This window comes from Sturnira hondurensis, unplaced genomic scaffold, assembly GCF_014824575.4.
Source record: "Sturnira hondurensis isolate 20B ecotype Veracruz unplaced genomic scaffold, ASM1482457v3 Scaffold0006413, whole genome shotgun sequence".
NCBI classification, from domain to species: domain Eukaryota; kingdom Metazoa; phylum Chordata; class Mammalia; order Chiroptera; family Phyllostomidae; genus Sturnira; species Sturnira hondurensis.
The window spans coordinates 44,082,138-44,095,350 of NW_028079044.1; the positions used below are offsets into that span (position 1 = coordinate 44,082,138).

Consider the following 13,213-nt stretch of genomic DNA (forward strand, 5'->3'; position numbering starts at 1 on the left):
AGGCAGAGTATATTGCTGGTGATTCAGCTCAGCGATGATGTCATCCTCAGAGGACTCCCAGAGCTCCGGAGAGAAAAGGGCCTCTCAAACCGTGTGTAAGAAAAGCATGTCTGCTCTGTGCCCACCCCTTGCCCACCTGTTACACAGGCGAAGCTCAACCACACTGTTCAGTGGTATCGGAGGTCCAAAGTGCAGGGGAATGCTTCACATGGTCAAGTTTCAAAACAGAAAAATAATGAAAATGAAACAAAAAATATTTGACTTACTGACAAAAAATTAAGGGGTATCAAAGTAAATTAACAAAACAGGATTTATAAGAATTCAGTGAAATTTCCTTATGTTAACTTTGTATTTTCATCTGTGTATATTTATGCAGAATGTGCATAACTAGATTAATTTTTATGTAGGATAAATGCATCTTTAGTTTCATTGACTAGAGTTAGAATTCTAATGATAATCTATTTGTTCTTGATTGACCTTAAACATTTTTGACCGATCTGAAGATAATAAAAAAAAATAGACTGACTAGTTATCCTGTGTGACTCCAGCACCTGACTCATTCTTGTTTCCCATCTTCCCCATTTTTGCTTTTATTCTGTATGACTTTGACATCTGAGCTGAAAAGGCCCCTAAAACTCTTCCTACCCGTCTTCTCTTCCACACAGTCTTCACTCTTCATAAAATAATGTCTTTCATGCCATTTGGAAAAAAATGGATGTCCTTTGAGGCAATTCTCATTGCAACTTCTGTGAAACTTCCCCCAATTTCTCTTCTACCCTGTCCCCTGTTCCCTAACTCTCCCATGTCATCTGTACCTAATTTGGAGACACACTTTTCATCATACAACATAACTTTTGGTTGAAAATTGTCTTCCCCCATGAGCTGTGATACCCACCAGCAGATGACTTGTGTCTTTGCGTCGTGGTACCTCACCTGTAAGATCATGTCTGTGGTCTGCCAACCGCCCAGTGAGTCACCCTCAGGTCACCTCTCCCTGGCTACCTACCCTCTCATCTTTTGTATTTGCTCTTTGGGTGCCAACCCCTGCCACACTGGACATTTACCCTTGAAATCCTCAAATCTTGTGTTCCTTTCCTATAGACCTAGAAGGTTTTCTGTGTGTGACTCTCCGGTTATTTCAGGAACGCAGAGGGGAAGTACTGTTTGCCGACCACCTGTTGTGTTTCAGGTGCAGTGCCGTGTTTTTAACCCTGCCCATGACTCTCAGGTGCATGTTAACACCCACAGTTTTTTATCAAGAGGAACTAAGGTTCAGAAAGATTAAGTGGCATAAGAAACGAGGAACTGAAAGAACCGGAATTTGAACGTAGGATTCTCTGCCCCCAGTATCCGACCTCTTTCACTTTTTCCCATTCACGGGCTTTGTGCTGTTGACTCAGTACAACGTGAAGTCTGAGTTAAGCCATTTAGTTGGAGCGGGCCCCGCCGCCCAGTGTTCCTCTGATCCTTGGCCCTCTGTGTGCATCAGTGAGCCAGAGGTCTGCCTTCCACTCTGGGTCTTCTATTCTGCTCTAGGGCTCTAGGTCTTTGCTGCAGAAATGACACAGATTCTTCCAGACACGCCTTTCACGGAGGCGGAGTGCTCAGTGTCATTTAGACCAAACGGCCCAGTCCATTACTCACGCCTCACCCCGAGCCCCGTCAATGCCTGAAGCCAGCACTGACAAACAGGCATGAGTTCATTCTCCATTCAGCCTTCCAGAAAGCCATGACCACTGATGAGAATTGAGATAGGAGAGCGCACCGACTTGCCGCTCTGTTCTAGTCCCCAGTGGGCCGTTGCTGCCCATTTCCCCACCTTCTCTGTGATATCACCACGTGAACAGAGTAAGTATAGTAACAGCCTAAAACCCTCTTCCCCAAAACTGAACAACTGCTTTCTGGACACACCTTGTCTTTGCTTTTGCTCACACTGATTCTTCCGCTTGCCCACTTTCCTCCTGTCCCTTGTCTGTGAAGTAGTCATCAAATCCTTTCCTCTCATTGTAAGTTTCATGAAGGCAAACCTGTGTGTATCGTTCCTTATTGCATGTACAGTGCCTGGTAGAGTGTCCGACACAGGGTAGAGGCTCAGTGGACATTTCAATAAAGAAAGAAGGGCAGGTCCTGACTGGATAGTCAGTTGGTTAGAACATTGTCCTGATGTGCCAAGGTTGCGGGTTCTATCCCCAGTCAGGGCACCTATGGGAATCAGCGAATGAATGCACGGATAGTAGAACAATGAGTCATTGTCTCTCATCTCTCTCTCTCTCAAATCCGTAATTTTTTTAAACAAAGAAGGAAAAAATGAAAGGAAAGATGGAGTTGGCACAGGTAGTGTACTGAACTTACATCTTTCCGCTTCCTCCTAATAGCCCAGTGAAGTCGGTCTTACTCTTCATATTACCGACGAGCAAGGGAAAACTCATGGAGGTTCCTCTGCTAGTAAATGGCAGGCCGGACCTGTCTTTCACAGACTTGCTCGGGTGCCACCTCTTCTAGAAAGAGGCACTGCCCTCTTTTATTATCCCTGCACCTGTGACCGTGGCACTGCCCACCTGGGAACCCCATCCACATAACAGTGTGAATGATGCCCCCGACCCTAGAATGCTCCGTTTGGTGGTTCTGGCGACAGCGCTGTTTTATGGTACTCAAGGTCTTTCTTACGATGGTTTTCACACTCTGCCTGTCACATCCTGCGGTAAGTCCTAGTTCCTTTCCCAGGTTATGAATTCTTTGAGGGGCAGGAAAGTGCCTTCTTCATCTGTGTCCCCTGTTGGACATGCACAGAGTGACTCTTGAATGCTCAGATGTCCCATCTGCCGTTTTGCTGAGCCAGTTTCTGGGATGTCGTTCTGTCCACCATCCGCTCCCTCCCCGAGGTTTCCCTCCCTGCCTGCGCACCCTGCATCTCTCCTGCCAGTTTCTCGGGAAGGTGCCGTCTTCTCCAGTTGCCTCTCTCTGGCCACCACAGTGAAGGCCGTCTTGGTATAAGCAGCGGGCACTTGGGGCCCAGGGACTAAATCATATTGTACTTTTTGTGAACCTCAAGAATACTGATCTCAAAAGAAATTTTTTGGCTCTGCAGCACAAAGAAGTACAGGATCAAAAATAAGTGTTCAGCAAACAGATAGAAAGCCAAATATTTTGACATCTTCATTAAGTGTGAAATTTAGCAATGATTACTGAGACAGCATAGCAAACTACAAATTAAATGGGTAACTGGTAGCCAAATAAGTTCAAATACAAAAATGCTTTCAGAAATGTTGTAGCCTTGTAACCCCAATTTTTAATGTGGGTTATGAACATAGCCTTTAATATGTCTGATATGATGGCGGCGGGGAGGGCCGCTCCAAAAAGAAACACACTTGATCTCTTAACATAAATTGCCTGGGTTCACACTGCTATGCATGTTGCCCTGGAAATGTTTGCTGGATTTTAATCGATTGTAACTCAGTGATGGTGGTCTAGTTGTTATGGAAGGAAGGAAGCATGGCTCTGTAGGTATGTTTTTTTAAATTTAATTGATAAAAAGAGAAAAGAGTTCAGGGAATTTTCTCCACTTATGCAGAATGAGTGCCACATTCCTGCCCATTCTAACCAATCTTTGGGGCCCACAGGTGGTACCAGTAAGGGCCACCTAAGGTCTCTGTCCCGGCCTTCCTCTTGGGTTTACCTGCCACCTGTCTAGTTCCTTTCGCAGGAAGTCAGGAGGTGACAGGGAAGCCCCAAGATCAGTACTGGAGTGGACAAAGCAAAGGGACGCCGTGGCCAGGACCTAGGAGCGCTCACACTGCTTGCTTTTGCCAGGTGTGCTAGAGCGACCTTTCCACTTGCCCTTTACAATCAGGGTGGCTCCGAGTGCTGACCCGTTGTTTCAGGTACTGATGATGCTATGACCGTGTGGACAGACTGGCAGAGGCATTTCCTTAGCCATGGCTAGTGCATGAGTACAAAGGAGATTTTTGGTATGCTTTTGCTTCGGTCAGAAGGGGGTTTTTTCCTTTCTTTTTTGGATGTTCTTTTGTTTTTCATTCTCTAATATAAATTAGTCCTAGAAACCGATATGCACTGTAACCTGTCCAAAAACTGCAATAGGCCTTCCCAGCTTTCACTAGCTGTGCGTAACACGGGCGTGCAGTCACTGCTGAAGATTCACACCTCATTTTGCCCCTAGTAACCAGCTAGCAAGTTCAGCTCACAGTGAGAACCGGGATGGGACTGGAATTGAGGCACGCTCAGCTGGAGGTCAGAACCATAGTCAAAGGTGGAAATGGGAAGCATATTCAATACATTGTGTGTTTGTAGAGTCATTAGACTATATCAACTAGGACCACTGTGAAGGGATTTTGGTATGTTTTCAGTTTTTTGATAAGTGGATTTGTGTGATCTGTCTCCAAAAGTTTAGAATTGCCAGTGAAATATGTAGATATTTTTCAAAAGAGAGCATCAAAAAGGACATTCCACTCTTCTTACAAAGCTATTTGCAGGATAAATATTTTGATAGATGTGGTTCGGTGCACCTGGGAGCTGAGAGACATGGAGCCTAAGGCAGTGAGCACAGATGCCGCCATGAGATACATCGGGGGTTGTCTTTCCCCCTCACCCCCGCCCACCGTGTGTTGCAGATGGCTGGTGGTGGCAGCAGGGGACGAGACAGTTTCTCTGCCACTGTCAGGAGAGTGGCTTCCTTGGGAAGGTGGTCTTGTTGTGTAAGGATGGTAATGCCATGCTAAGACTTCTCTCCAAAAAACATTTGTCGTGGAATACGCTACGCCACGATCGTTCTGTTGAGAGCACTCATTAGCATCAGGTCCGCTCAGACCGGTGTGCAGCTCGGGGTTAGGGCGTCGTCGCCTGTCACGAGGCACCCTTTTGGTGCTTTAAGTATTAAGGCGCTGCTATAATTTTTTATCTGTTTTTTTAAAGTAACAGTGGAAATACTAAGCAGACCGAATTATAATGTGTTATTTATTAAAATAATCAGGTGCCTCATCCACCTTTATTGTTAAGAGGTGAGCGGCGCATTTAGCACGACAGCTCCTTTGCACGCTTGCCCATCTTCTCGGTAGATGGGTGAGGACACTGCTTTTCAGCCTTAGAAAGTTTGACCTTCTGAAGGTGTGTCTGTAGGCAGAGAAATGACATGGCAAACCCGGCGTAGTGTTTCATAGGATCTGTAAATTAGTAAGAAACGGTGTGGACGTTATACACCAGTGAGCATGCATTTTGCTGAGTGTTGTTTTCCTGCTGGAGTGGCAGGTCCCTGAGAGCAGCAGCCGTCTCCGCGTCCTCCCCTAGTGGTTGTTGAATAGCTGAGGAAGCAACGCTTTTCCTTGGCACCCCAAAAGCTGTCACCAGCAAACGGTAAAGGTGATTTTTTGAAGAACCCACCAGGGTGTCTTTATTAGCCGTCGCAGCAGGCACGTGGGTAATGTGACCTCAATTGTTACACTCCCTGCAGCCACCTTTGCTGGAAGTGGGTTCACTGCAAGCTTGGTCTTGCATTTCTGCCAGAGAAAAGTCGGCCCACTGTTCCCTGAGAGCGGGCCCGCAGAAACCCAGCAACTGCATTTGGTTTTCCCAGACTGTTTCTAAACGGCTGAAACGTCCTTTTAAAACCATTTACCTAAAATGTTCTGTGATTGCAACATCTGCTAAGCCTATTAAGTTCTTTCATTAAACAGTTTTATTGTTCTTTGTGCAAACTGCTTATTTGAAGCAATAAAGCTGCATTCACTGCAGACTTTCTAACAAGCAGGAATTTTTAACAGTGAAAGAAACTGCATATTCCCTTCATCATACAGAGTATTAAAATAAATCCTCTTTAGAAATGATCCTATTAACCTCATTTAAAAAGAAAGTCTCCATTTGAAGTCTAGCCGAAATAATATAAAATGGTACCAAATGGGTAATTCTAGCAATGCATTTGGTCCCTTACATGTTTTCTAGTTTTTTGTCTCGGACCCAGACAGAAGAAAGCAGTTAAATGTGTATAGATTATTTAAGGAGGAGAAAATTCAGTATCAATTCCCTGACTAATTGAAGAAACATTTTTTATTACATTATAAAATCTAGAGTGTAGTAAGGGAAATCTCGTTTTCTACTGGTGTAGTTGATCTGGAACTATATTTGGATCGAATAAACCTACTTAATTTAGCAGTGTAAGACTTTCTCAGATGCCTGCTCGCCTCCCAGGCTGCTACCGCAGACCCGTCCTCCCCAATCAGAGGAACACAGCTGCAGGGGCCGCAGAACTCTCGGGAAGAAAGCCCCGCCCACCCGCCCACCCAGAAGGGGTCAGTGCATGCAAATGTAAATGTTTGGCCTACAGCTCTCCTGGCAATTATAAGCAGATTAAGATGGCTTTACAGAAGACGCATGGTTTTTGTAATGGCACCCTCTCTTCCTTAACACACATGGGTGAAACGGAGTTCGCTGCTTGCCCTGAGTGTGCAGGGCACTGCAAAATGGTGTGGGCCGTTGGGCCTGGGGCCACAGAAAGGTCGCGGGCCCAACTGGTTGTTTTCATGGTGGCATTTTAGTGCTGGAGACAGTCTCATCTCGGAGACCACAAAATTGAGAGTGACCTGTTGGTTCATTTTGTCATCTGAGGCAAAAATGAAGGCTCGGTGACTGACTGACCAAAATGTCAACGTGCTGTACGGCAGGGCTGGCAGAATACGCATTGGGTGTGTTCGAACAGTCAGTCAGGAATCTTGGAAGGCTCTGATCTTCCTCCAAGCTCTCCCCGGCTCACAGTTCACAATCCCATCGGGGCCCAGGAGGAAAGGAAATGGGTAAAACTGGTTCTCTTGCCATTGGTGAGCTGGAGAGTGGGTGCCCGTCTAGTATCACATCTTCTAGCTTTTCCTAGAGAAATTGGAAGTTTGGGTTTTTAAGTTAAATGCCTTAGTTTTTAAATAGTGGCTATTGATGGTGCATTTAAAAGCAGTGTGGAGCTGAGCGAAACCTATCTGCAGGCTGCATGTGGTTGGTGGGGCATTTATTCACCTCTGCCCCACCTAATGTCCTTGATTTAGGAGTCATAACTTACCCTTTTGATGTCAAGCTTTTGTCTCTTCATTTTTTTAATTGAAAATGGAGACAACTGTACTTGTCCCATGAGCAAGTACAGTTGTCTCCATTTTCATTGTCTCTTAATTTTAAAACACAGACATGACCCTAAGAAGTCAATACTTGCGTCTGCATCACTGAAGACTCGGCCACCTCGGTAGAGTGCTGTTCAGCACACAGTCCCCCTGCACTGTCTGTGTCTGACTCCTGGTGCATGGGCGCTGGCGATGACACGGCGCAGCCCTGAATGCACGTGTTGGCTATGCAGGAGCTGGGTGCCCTGCATTGCACTTGAGTTGGAGCTCCAGTGTCGAGCCCTATTAGGCGGCCCTGGACTCTTTTCCACCTAAATTGTGGGTGAAAACTGTGATGAGGGCAGCTCTGCTATTATAAGAAGGCCACCCAGCATACTTGTTGTCTATCTACCAAGTCTTAAAGCAAACTGCCCGAATTAGAGTCTTGATTGTGCTTCTCAATGGCTGTCTGACCTTGGGCATGTGAGGTAACCTCTCTGGTCTCACTTTCCACGTCTGTGAACAGGAGCAGCAGTAATAGCTGCATCATTAGTTATTGCGATGACGGAATGAGATAGCCTCCCATGTAAGCTCTTAGCACAGTGCCTGACCCAGTAAACACACCGTAATTGTTAGCCACCACTGCCACTGCTGTATTGAAGAAGGCACTGAACTTGGAAGCAAGGGACCCATGTCTAGGCAACCGTTCTGCCTCGCTTACGAGCTGTGACCAACTGGAAATTGCTTCACTAGGCCTCTGGGACTGTCAGTGAAACTGGGTGATGTACAAGGACTGCTCGATGGTGGAGGAGGGCGAGCCCGTGCAGACACAGCGCAGTCCAGGCAGAGGCCGCAGAAAGGCCCAGTTTGGTTCTTCGGTGATTTTATGATTAGGCCCGTTCTGCCTGTCTCTCCGTTTCTATTCAGGCACCCTGATCCACAGCACAGCACGGCACTGGAATATTATTGGCTTTAGAATAACTGAAATAAAATTTCAGAGGCTAAAACTTTTACTTTTGGGTACTCCCACTCTATTTAAAAAATAACCCCTGCACATGGGCTGTTTCCTCGACTCTCACAGCTCCTTTAGTGGACTTGGGCTCACTCAGGCCGGCCCGGACTTCCCAGCGACAGGCAGCCTCAGAGCTGCGACCACCTTCAGAGCCCACTTTCAGAGTCGGAGAGAGGCTAGCAGAGTGGCCAGGGCCACAAGACTAGCCCCGCCCACGGTCCTTGTTTCAGAACTGAGGCAGCTGGCTGGAGAGTTTCGCCCCCGTGCAGGACCGCTAAATGGGGGGTGCTCTTTGCACCACCCCAGGCTGCTTAGATTCTGTTGTTCTTGGGATTCTCAGCGGTCTCTCCAACCTCTCACCTTTTCGAAGACTTTGCATTCAATGTTGCTTTGGTTACCTTTAAATCTCCTGGGGAAAATGACACAGGGGATACGGAAGCATTCTGTGCCACGTCAGTCACTGTTGCCTGAATCTGAATCTGAAGGAAGGACTTTATGGCTTCACTTTATTCTGAGACAGTATTGGAATATCTACTGACAACAGCAACAAAGTCCAGGGAGAACTTTGTTTTGTTTTGGGTGGGGGGGAGTAATACAACCAAAAGAGAACCAACTGATCAAAACAGAGAAAACTCTTCCCATCTTAGAGCTTGTTCTTTTTATAGCTAAAGCGCTAATTGACTCAGAGACAACACCTGTGTCACTTATTTTTAAAAATCTTACTAAAATCTTCCTCTCAGTGAGATTCTAGGAAAGAATAGCAACAGCTGTCCCCACATCTGCTTGAATGATGCAGTGTGAAAAGAACTCTAAATATAGTTGAACTTGAGTCAAATGCACTTACGCGCTGTGCTACAAAGCTCCAGTGGAACCGGATCTGGAGGCGCTTATCGTTAAAATATCCTAAAACTAAAATGCCATGGTTTGCTCTGGAAAACAACAGATATTTACCTTGGGCAGTCTTTGTTAGCAAACTTGAGATATAACTGGTCCGTTCCCCCTTGCCAGATGGAGAGAAAGATTGTATCGGTGTGGAGGAGTAAAAATGAGTCACACCAGCACAAGAAAGCAGCTTCATACAAGAAGTCTTCACCACATTCAGTAGCCCCGGGATGCCCGGTTTCCATTCTTCCGTCCTTGAAATTCACGTCAGCTAGGGGGTAGCAGCTCTCAACATCCATCCCTCTTTCCCTCTTTCCCTCTTTTTTCTCTCCCTCCCTTTCTTCTTCCCCAAAATATTTGTAAAATGCCCACTCTGTGCTATGTAGCCTGAGGATCCAGAGAAAAATAGATAGACATAGTTTTTACTCTTACAAAGTTTTCACATTTAAGTGACGTCGTTGTACGTGTACGTTCAGATAACCCTGTGCCTGTGAAGCTCTTTGTGAGTGTCCGTAACTAACAGCTACAGGGGAGAACGATCAGAGGTTCTGTGGAGCCTGAAACGGAGGACCCAGCACAGCAGCCACCTGTGTGGAGCCCTTACGGGACACACGTACATCCTTACAGGAACGCATACACATCGTGGTGCTCAAGCATGACCACCTTCTAAGGGGAGATGTTGTTAGCCCAATTCACAGGTGAGGAAACGGAAGCTCAGTGCCGCTGGGTTGTCCACGTGGTCATGCCCAGTAAGCGACTGAGTCAGCATTCGAACTCAGGTTTGTCTTGACAAAGACTGGAGTTCTTAACCACGATGAGGATGTACGTTGGAGTCTTACTCGTACAGTCTCCATTGCCCCTGCTGCCCGCTGCCCCCAGGGCGGTGCTGCTGGCAGCACATTGGTGCCCCTTGCCCAGGGCATCAGGTGACTAATTAGCAGTCGTCTCTTAACTCCCCCAACCTTCCTGCTCCTTCACAGGCTCACAGACCCACCAGAAAGTCAGAAGAAAATCATCACCAGTGAAAGCTGAAGGTCTTTGCTATAACATTTACTTTCCTTGGTATGGGTTTGTCTTTACAATGGTAACAACAGCTATCCAAGGAGCAGCCTCTTCCAGAGCTGCTGCACTCTCAGGGGTTTCAAACACACATTCGCACGGGCATCATGCAGCGCATGCCTGCGGAGAACATTACACTTCACAAAGCTTGTGCGTGCCTGTGAACTTAAGACTCACCCTCTGGCCCGTCGCCTTGCCTCCTCCTTTTTGTAGAGGGAGAAACTGAGGCCAAGAACAAGGGATGATAATTGCCTGAAGCCAGTAGTTGATGTCAAAGAGACTGAATCTGAGACTCAGATTCAGGTCTGGCTCCTGTGCAGCCTGGGAAAAATGTGTTTGAGTAGTGATTGTAACCCCTACTGAGGTTGGGGGCACTTTCACTGCTTATCCCGGAACTGCAGGGGGTGCTGCTACTGAGGACGTGGGCTTTTTCTAGCCGGACCACCTGTGCGCCGTCTGTGCAGGGTTTTACGGACTGTGTGGGGAGCCTCCAGACGGCAAGACCAGAATTCGTCTTGTGCTCTCTGGGGTTGCTTTAAGCTCTGTGTCACTGTTTCGAGCCTGCTATTACAGCTTGACACAGAAGCCTGACCTTGGGACATATGTTGCTTGCCACGTAAAAGCTACAATTTGTCAAATAGAGTACGTCATGAGGACAGCTTTCTCCTCCAAGACTGTTTTCTTCAGTTATGTCTTCTTCCCAGCATCATCAGTCTCCACCTCTGTGCCCTTCCTCTCAGCCTGGAAACCCACTCACATCCTGCGGTCTTTCCCTGTCGAAGGAGTGGTAGCCGAGAGAGAAGGAGGCCGAGAGGGCCCTGCACCTAGTAGGCGCCCCTTCTCTCGCTTCCCCGTCTCAAGCAGCCTTCTTTAAAGAGTGGTCTGAACACCCAGGGCTAGCTCCCTCTCCCACTGTCTCTTCCCCCGGGGCCACCTGGTCGCCGCCATCGCCCCAGGACACCTCCCTGGGAGTCAGCGTCAGCAGCCTGCAGACTGCAGAGTGTTTCAGTCCCTGTCTTATCTAGCTGGGTCTCTTTGCTCCACATAAAGTTTTTGACTTCATTCTCCTAGAAACTCATTGCTCCCTCCATCTCCTCTGAGCTTCTTTTTTTTTCTTTTTTAATGATTGTGTTTATTTCTAGAGAGAGTGAAAAGGAGGGAGAAAGAGAGGGAGAGAAGCATCAATGTGTGGTTGCCTCTCATGAGCCCTCTCCTGGGGACCTGGCCTGCAACCCCAGCATGTGCCCTGACTGGGAATTGAACCAGTGACACTTTGGTTCGCAGGCCGGCACTCAGTTCACTGAGCTACACCAGCCAGGGTTGTGAGCTTCTTCCAAGTCCTCTCCCCACACCTAAAATCCTGTTCTTCAGGATTCTGCATCTGGCCAGTGGCCCTCCTTCAGGGTGACTTGCTTTGTGTCATTCCAGTTATCATGGCTTCAGCTTGGGCCCCCACGTCAGGCTGCTGAGTGAGACCTCTGTCTAGCCCTAATCTTGTTCTCGTTACTCCTCTGTCCACCTGAATGTGGCGGCACTGCAGCTTCAGCTTGCTCCCTCAGACTCAGCTGTCGCTCCTGCAGCCCCTACTCAGTCAGCGGGCACCCCCGCCCAGGCCGCCCTGGCAGCCGCACACAGCCCTCCCTCATCCCCTGAGAAGCCGCTTCTCCGTTAGTTAGTTTGCCTCCCAGAGGTTCGTCAGGTTGGTTCTCTCCGAGTGCCCTGGTCCTCTTCCCTGGAACCGCCCTTTTAAAAATTCGTTTTTATGTTTCAGTTACTGTTCACATTCAATATTGTATTAGTTTCAGGTGTACAGCACAGTGGTTAGACATTTGTATACTTTGCAAAACGATCCCCTGCTGTAAGGCTAGTACCACCCGGCGCCACACACAGCTACCACAGTATTATACCTGGCGATTGTCTTTAGGTTCTTCCCTGTGCCTGCAATGCTCCTCTCACTTGTTGTGACTGTTTAGCTGGCTTCTATGTTCTTATTTCAGGCGTTTTTGCCCCTTTCCTTCTATGCATGTATTTTTCTAACACACCAGACTGGATGTCTCTCCCCCCAACTCAGCTGAGCTGCTTCAGGATGAGTTCTGTCCCTGGTCTTACCCACCTTAGTGCTCCCAGGGCCTGCAGCTTACTAACGCCTCAACACATTTGTGTTGAACTGAATCAAACTTTCTCTCTCTAGAGTAATCAGAACACGTGGAAAGCACTGGAAACTGTAGCTTTGGAGGGAAATACAGGCAGTTATCCAAAGTGTCTGGTCCACGTAGCATTGCAGGACTCCTGGGGTGGACCGGCAGGCCCTCTTCCCTCGTCGGTCTTTGCCTCGTGCGTGAACATCACGCACTCCCTTCCCAGAACAAACCTGCCTCTGCCTGGAGCCTGCTGACCTCTGCTCGTTCTCTCAGCCCAGCTCCGAGGCTGAGCTCAGGGTGGACTGGACACCTCTCACCCACGCTGCTGTCTGCAGCGTGGCACCTGTTGGGGGCCTTACGGTTTCCTGTTTCCTTGTCTGTCCTTCTCAGGAAACCGGGGGCTCACTTAGGACAGAGCTCACTCCACGTACATTCACAGTGCCCAGCAGATCCCAGGTGAATAACGAAAAGAATACACTTTAAAAGAAGCAAGTGTCTGTGGGCGTGCTGATATTAAAATCTCTAGAGTACACTGTCCTCCCCCAAGTCTGAAGCTTAAGTTTCTTCTCTTGATAGGCCCTTAAAACCATGCATTTTAGGTGTGTTTGGATCCTGGTGTCTCCAGTGAGCAGTTGTTAATCAGGCCAGCCGATCGACGGCCACGCTGAAATCAAAGCATGCATTATCAAAGCCTTTTTGTTTATGAGTACAAATACACCATTGATGTTTATAAGAGGAATTATTTTCTCCCCTGAATGTTAACTAGCCACAAAAGCTGGTGTACACATGTGATAGGGTTTTTCACAGGAGCGTAAAGAATGTTGGGCTTTGATGTCCTGCCCTTGAATGGAAACGGGTCTGCATTATAAAGTCACCAGCGAGGAAAATGGGAGACTTGTAGGTGAGCACCTGAGAAGCATGGTTAGAATTCCTAAGTGTTAAAACCCATCTGAGGCATTGTTATAACATAAGAAAAAAAGCTACATATTTTGGCAGTAACCCAGAAGATGCCTTATGCTGTGAGAATG

The 13,213-nt window shown here is 47.5% G+C and overlaps 1 protein-coding gene across 3 annotated transcripts in view; it reads left to right on the plus strand.

Annotated features, from left to right (window-relative positions):
• The window catches only part of NSMCE2 (NSE2 SUMO ligase component of SMC5/6 complex), a 196,562-nt gene that overhangs the window by 125,949 nt on the left and 57,400 nt on the right, over positions 1-13,213 (plus strand). The window lies entirely within an intron of this gene.